This window comes from Orycteropus afer, unplaced genomic scaffold (genome assembly GCF_000298275.1).
Source record: "Orycteropus afer afer isolate SDZICR_OR568_19922 unplaced genomic scaffold, OryAfe1.0 scaffold00123, whole genome shotgun sequence".
Lineage (NCBI taxonomy): Eukaryota > Metazoa > Chordata > Mammalia > Tubulidentata > Orycteropodidae > Orycteropus > Orycteropus afer.
In genome coordinates this window covers 5,839,291-5,846,863 of record NW_006921710.1, presented here as the reverse complement: position 1 = coordinate 5,846,863, position 7,573 = coordinate 5,839,291, and positions in this window count along the sequence as shown.

The following is a 7,573-nucleotide window of genomic DNA, read 5'->3' as shown; positions in this document are numbered from 1 at the left end:
CCAAATGATTTTGAGTTTTGTTCCACATTGTTCTCCCTCTCTATCCAGGATCTCTTTCATAGATCCCCTTCCAAGTGGTTGACATTGGTAGCCAGGCACCATCTAGTTCTTCTGGTCTCATCGTTGTATAGGCTTAAGATTGGATGGTGTACCAGTCGCTAGGACTAATTGTTTCCATGATTTTTTGGTTTTCTTCATTTTTCTTTGCTCTGGACAAGGAGAGACCCATCATTGCATCTAGATGGCAGCTTGGAAGCTTTTAAGATCCCAGTCACTACTTGCTAAAGTAGGAGGTGGAATAATGTTTTGTGTAGTATGTTATGCCAATTGAGCTTGATGTCCCCTGCGACTATAATCTTGGACTTGTTTTAATTTTCTTTAACTTCAAGTTGAACTTGCATATAAGCAGTTGATGGTCTGTTCCATAGTCAGCTCCTGGCCTGGTTTTGTCTGAAGATAGTGAGCTTTTCCACCACCTCTTGCCACAGATGTAGTCTGTCTGATTCCTGTGTGTTCCATCTGGTGAAGTCCATTTGTAGAACCACTGTTTGTGTTGTTGACAAAAGGTGTTTGCAATGAATAAGTCATTGGTCTTACAAAATTCTACCATGCGAGTTCCAGCATTTTTTCTGTCACCAAGGCCAAATTTTCCAACTACTAGTGCTTCTTCTTTGTTTCCAACTTTTGCATTCCAGTCACCAGTTATAATGAACACATTCTGATTGCATGTTTGGTCAATTTCAGACTGCAGAAGTTGATAAAAATCTTCAATTTCCTGATCTTTGGCTTTGGTGGTTGGTGCATAAATTTGAATAATAGTCATATTAACACGTCTTCCTTGTAAGCTGTGTTAGACTGGGTTCTCTAGAGAAACAAAACCAGTAAAGCTTATATATATACATATACATATATATATAGAGAGAGAGAGAGATTTATCTTAGGAAAATGGCTCACACACTTAAAGAGGCTGGCAAGTCCAAAGTTCCTAGATCAAATGTCAAGCTGGAGGCTTTTCCCAACTCTTGAAGCTGCAGGGGCTGAGGAGCTCAGAGCTGGCAGGCAGTACATCGGCTGTTGACTCCAATGAATGACAAATCCAAGATCTCCAGGCCGAATGGTGGATTGTTCACTCACAGACAGTTGTAGGCAACACAAAAGAATCCCGATCCACAGAAGAATATCTCCTCTACCAGGATGTCCACAGTTATACTGGAAGTAGGCCACACCCCTAGGGAAATTCTCTTTCAACAGATTGGCTGCTCAAAACATAGTCATTGGATCCCATCATGGGAACAACCACACCACAACAGCTCAAACCACACAGAATTGTGGTCCAGCCAAGTTGACACACAGCTCCAACTATCACATAGGTGTATGGATATTATCCTATCACCAACAGCATCGTACTTCAGGACAGATCTTGAAACATCCTTTGTGATGATAAATGTCATACCATTCCTCTTCAAACTGTCATTGCCGGCATAGTAGATCATATGGTTGTCTGATTCAATATGGCCCAGACCAGTCCATTTCAGCTCACTAATGCCAAGGATATCAATCTTTATGCGTTCCATTTCATTTTTGACAACTTCCAATTTTCCTAGATTCATACTTCTTACATTCCATGTTCCAATGATTAATGGTCTGCAGCTGTTTCTCCTCAATTTGAGTGGTACTTCATCAGCAAATGGAGGTCTCGAAAGCTTTACGTTATCCATATGAGTAAGGCTGAGTTTACACAGATGATGCAGCTGTTTCCCAATCCTGTTTTGAGAGCTTTCTAACCTAACTGGACTATTCATAAAGTTGCGCGGTAACGTATCAGACAGTGTTTCTTTGCTATTCATAAGGTTTTCCCTGGCCAGTTCTTTGAGAAGTGGACGGCCTCTTCTTTCTTCCTGGTCTGTCTCAGTCTGTAAGCTGGGCTGATACCTGTGCACCATGTGCATCCCGCTGGGTTTGAAACACCAGTGGCTCAGCCTCAAAACTCATATCAACACATCACCACGGTAGGACAAACCGACAGACAAGTTTGTCTCCCTGTTGGAAACCTCTCCTACCACCCTTACCTAGGTCCCTGTGGCTGACTACTCCTCTGTCCTGGTTCCTGGGCCTTTTAATCCCCTTTCTCCCGCTCTCCTACCCTGCTGCTTTGGATGTGCCTGGGTTCCTTCTCCTCACTTGGATTCCTGCGGCTGACTGCTCCTCTGTCCCAGTTCCTGGGCCTTTTAATCTCCTTTCTCCTGCTCTTCTGCCCTGCTGTTTTGGGCATACCTGGATTTCCCCTCCTCACCTGAATCCCTGTGGCTGACTGCTGTGTAGAGCACAGAAAGGTACACTTATACTAAACACTAAGACAAACATTTGACTAACTGGTATTAGATATGAACCATACCTAACTGTTTCAACTTATGTACAAATACAACTTAGACACAGGAACAGAACTTGTTTGTAATCTAGGAAGTGCCTGTATATAATAAGGTGTTTGCACAACATCCAAATCATATACGGTTGTATTTCACAGAATGTATCAGGGACATTAGGTGATTTGTGACTTTATATCTACTTTACAATAGCTACTTTGGGGCTCAGTAAAATTGTGTGTGTGTGTGCTGTGTGTGTGTGTGTAGTACTTAGCATATGGTAACCACTTAGGAAATGGAAGTTGTGGTTTGTTAGAAAGGCCCTTTGAGGTCTCTGATGCCATCATGTATAAAGTCAAGCCAGAGATATTTATTTTGCATATGTCTAGAGTGTGGGGACTAACATAGCTCAGGGGTTTTAATGCCAAATGGACCTGAATATGAGGTAAGCACCTACTGTGGGCCAGCGACCAAATCACTTCAGTCCCTGGGGAGGCTGAACTCCTTCAACTAAATCCAAATACCACTTTCTGGTAAGTCTGGAAATTTAAGTGCTGAATTTGTTCCCTAACAGTAAGTGCAGTGCACATAGGCTTATGCCAGTTGCAAAGGAGCCTACTGTGAGATCAGCCTAAGCTAGGCCTGTCCCACAAATGATAGCCCAGCCCCTGCCCTTCTTATAAACCCTCAGTGGTTCTTCATTGTCCTCCCCGGGCATAAACTCCCCAGCCTGCCACACAAAGACTTTTCTGATTGCTTTTCCCACCCTATGTAGCCCTCCCCTCCCTATGTATCCTAATGCACAAGCCCACTTCAGTTCACAAATATCTTCTGAGTGCTTACCATATCCAGAAGCTGGGGACTCAGCAGTGATGGAGACAGTTCTGTCCCTGTCCTCTTGGAGTGGGGCAATTGTGCCAGCTGATGGCTTTCCACAGCTAAGAGCTTGACTGACATGCATCGTCTTACTGAATCCTTATGCAGCCCTAGGAGGCAAGGACAATGGCAACTGTATTCCCATTCTACAGATGCAGACACTGAAGATTCATGTGGAGAGGTGATTTGCTCAAAGTCCCACAGCTGTGACTGGGAATGAAACCATACCTGTCTTAACTGGAAAGCAAAGACAAATAATTACATTAACATGTGGTGAGCATTATGGGAGGAAGTATGGTGAGCACTAAGTGGGGGATAACCTAGCAGTCTAATACCCAAACCTATGCTAATGCTTGTCTCTATTCCTAGAGTTTCTACCCTCTCTGTTTATGTATCCATCTAGACTGTAAACAACTTGAAGGTAGCTATCTTGTTCCTTCTGGGTTTCCTTGCTCTCCACCTCCAGATCTGGCCCAGTGTCTGGTGCTGGCTTGGTTTCATCAAGGTGATGAGCCTGCGTGGAGGAGAGCAGGTGGGTGGGTCACCACTACACTCTCCTATGGTCTTCCTTCTTCACTTTGCATGTGGTTTTAGCCATCAGTGTGGAAATAATCACACTTAAAGGTTCTGATGTAGTTAAGGTCAAAAACAAAAATGCAGCCACTGCCGTGGAGTCGTATCTGACTCATAGTGACCCCTCCTTGGGTTTCCAGGGCAGTATCACTACGGAATTAGTTTGCCCAACCTTCCTTCCAGGGAGTGGCTGGTGGGTTTGAACCACCAGCCTCTAGTTAGCAGTCAAATGTCTTAGGCACTATGCCACCAGAGCTCCCATAGTTAAGGTCAGAGCCACCAATTTCACTTTTTCTTTCATTTATTCAACAAACGTTTATCAAGTTTCTGCTATTTGCTAAAACTTGTAGATAAAATCAGAGATATTCTCCAGGTCTAGACTTTGATCTCAACCACTAGTCTGTCAGTTGGTAGTACTGTGGTGGCTTGTGTGTTGCTGTGAGGCTGGTAGGTGTGCCACTGGTATTTCAAATACCAGCAGTGTCCCTCGTAGTGGGCAAGGTTCAGCAAAGCTTCCAGACTAAGACTCAGAAGAAGGATGACGCCATCCACTTCTGAAAAAAATGGCCACTGAAAGCTTTATAAATAGCAGTGACACACTGTCTGGTATAGTGCCAAAAGATGAGCCCCTCAGGTTGGAAGATGCTCAAAATCCCACTGAGAAAGAGCTACCTCCTCAAGTAGATTCGACCTTAATGACGTGGATGGAGTCATTTGCTGATATGGCATGACTCAAAATGAGAAGAAATAGCTAAAAACATTCAATAATTGGAATGTGGAATGTGCAAAGTATGAATCTAGGAAAATTGGAAGTTGTCAAAAATGAAATGGAACGTATAAAGGTTGATATCCTAGGTGTTGTTATGTGCCATTGAGTCGGACCCGACTCATAGTGACCCCTCCTTGGGTTTCCGAGGCGGTATCACTACAGAAGTAGATTGCCCAACCTTCCTTCCAAGGAGTGGCTGGTGGGTTTGTACTGCCAGCCTTCTGGTTAGCAGTCAAGTGCCTTAGGCACTACGCTACCAGTGCTCCCATCCTAGGTGTTAGTGAGCTGAAATGGAGTGGTATTGGCCATTTTGAATCAGACAATCAAATCATCTACTATTCCAGGAATGACAAATTGAAGAGAGATGGCATCACATTCATCATCAAAAAGAAAATTTCAAGATCTGTTCTGCAGTACAGTGCTGCCAGTGATCAGACAATATCCATACCTACAAAGAAAACCAGTTAATATTGCTACTATTCAAATCTACACACCAACCACTAAAGCCAAAGATGAAGAAATTGAAGATTTTTACCAACTTGTACAGTCTAAAATCAACCAAACATGCAATCAAGATGTATTGATAATTATTGATTGGAATGTGAAAGTTGGAAACAAAGAAGCATCAGTAGTTGGAAAATAAGGCCTTGATGAAATGATGCTGGAGATTGCATGATAGAATTTTGCAAAACCAATGACTTATTTATTCCAAATATCTTTTTTCCAACAACATATATGATGACTGTATATGTGGACCTCACCAGATGGAATACACAAGAATCAGTAGACTACATTTGTGGAAAGAGATGATGGAGAAGTTCAATATCATCAGTTAAAACAAGGCCAGACACTGACTGTGGAACAGACCATCAGATGCTCTTATGCAAGTTCAAGTTGAAGCTGAAGAAAAAAGTCTATAAGAGCCAAAATATGACTTTGATATATCCTACCTGAATTTAGAGACCATCTGAAGAACAGATTTGATGCATTGAACAATAATGGCTGAAGATCAGGTGAGTTGTGGAATGACACCAAGAATATCATACATGAATAAAGCAAAATGTCATTAAAATGATAGGAAAGGAAGAAAAGACCAAAATAGATATCAGAAGAGACTCTGAAACTTGCTCTTGAATGTAGAGTAGCTAAAGCAAATGGAAGAAATGATGAAATAAAAGAGCTGAACAGATTTCAAAGAACAGCTTGAGAAGACAAAGTACAGTATTATAATGAAATGTGCAAAGACCTGGAGCTAGAAAACCAAAAAGGAAGAACAAGCTTTGGCACTTCTCGAGCTGAAAGAACTGAAGAAAAATTCAATCCTTGAATTGCTACATTGAAGGATTCTATGGAAAAAAAATATTGAGTGATGCAGGTAGTATCAAAAGAAGATGGAATACACAGAGTCACTGTACCAAAAAGAATTAGTCAGTGTTCAACCATTTCAGGAGGTAGCAAATGATCAAAAACCAATGGTATTGAAAGAAGAAGTCCAAGCTTCACTGAAGGAACTGGTGAAAAACAGGGCTCCAGGAATCAATGGAATATGCATTGAGATGTTTCAGCAAACAGATGCAGCTCTGGAGGTGCTTACTTGATTATGCCAAGAAATTTGGAAGACAGCTACCTGGCCAATTGACTGAACAAGATCAATATTTGTGCCCATTCCAAAGAAAGGTGATCCAACAGAATATGGAAACCATATCCTTAATACCATATACAAGTAAAGTTTGCTGAAGATAATTATAAAATGATTGCAGCAGTATCTTGACAGAGAACTTCCAAAAATACAAGCTGGATTCAGAAGAGGACTTGGAACGAGGGATATCATTGCTGATGTCAGATCTTGGCTGAAAGCAAAAAATACCAGAAAGATGTTTAAAACAAAAACCACACCAAACCCCTACCATTCAGTTGATTCTGACTCATAGTGACCCCCATTGGGTTTCCAAGGTGCTAAATCTTTACAGAAGTAGATCGCCCCATCTTCCTTCATCAGAGCAGCTAGTGGGTTTGAACCACCAACCTTTTGGTTAGCAGTTAAATGCCTTAGGCACTGTGCCATCAGAGCTCTTTATTGACTAGACTATGCAAAGATATTTGACTGTGGGTCATAACAAATTATGGATAACATTGCAAAGAATGGGAATCCCAGAACACTTAATTGTGCTCTGGAGGAACCTGTACATAGACCAAGAGGCAGTCGTTCTACAGAACAAGGGAATTTGCATGGTTCAAATTCAGAAAAAGTATGCATCAGCGTTATATCCTTTTACTATACTCATTCAAGGAGCTCTGGGGGTGTAGTACCTAAGGCATTTGACTGCTAACCCGAAGGCTAGAACGCTTCAAACCTACCAGCTACGTCTCGGAAGAAAGATTGGGCAATCTACTTCTGAAGTGGTACTACATCAGAAACCCGAGGAAGGGTCACTGTGAGTCAGATCTGACTTGTTGCCAGTGAGTTTGTTTTTTATACCTAACTCTGTATGCTGAAAAAGTCAAGGAAAGTTTTATCTATGGAAGGAAATTTTCTTTGTTGGTTACCAGGGGTGAGAGGGGAGGGGAGGGAACACTGTTAGATAGATAGAGATAAGTATTGATTTGGGTGAAGAAAAGGGCATTGTACCAAATGTGAGTGATCAATATGGTGGCATTGAGGAAGAGAAAGACATAGAGAGGTACATGGGAGGTACAGACAACAAAGATGAACCCTTTTGCACATACATTACTGCGTTGTTGGTGAAGGCAAACATGGGTATACGGGTGGATAGATGGGTGGACAGGCTGAACTAGGTATGTCTGTGAAATGGGGAGTATACCCAAGAACATGTATAGGGTTGGCAGACAACGGTCCTGTAAGTTTATGTGTATGATCTGAATTCCCAGGTGTATAGTAGAGCTGACAAGAGGCAAGGTGGTAGTCACTGCTTGGTCACAGCCAGCTACCCAGAGGGACCGAGTAGTTGAACCAGTGGGCTCGGGACCATAG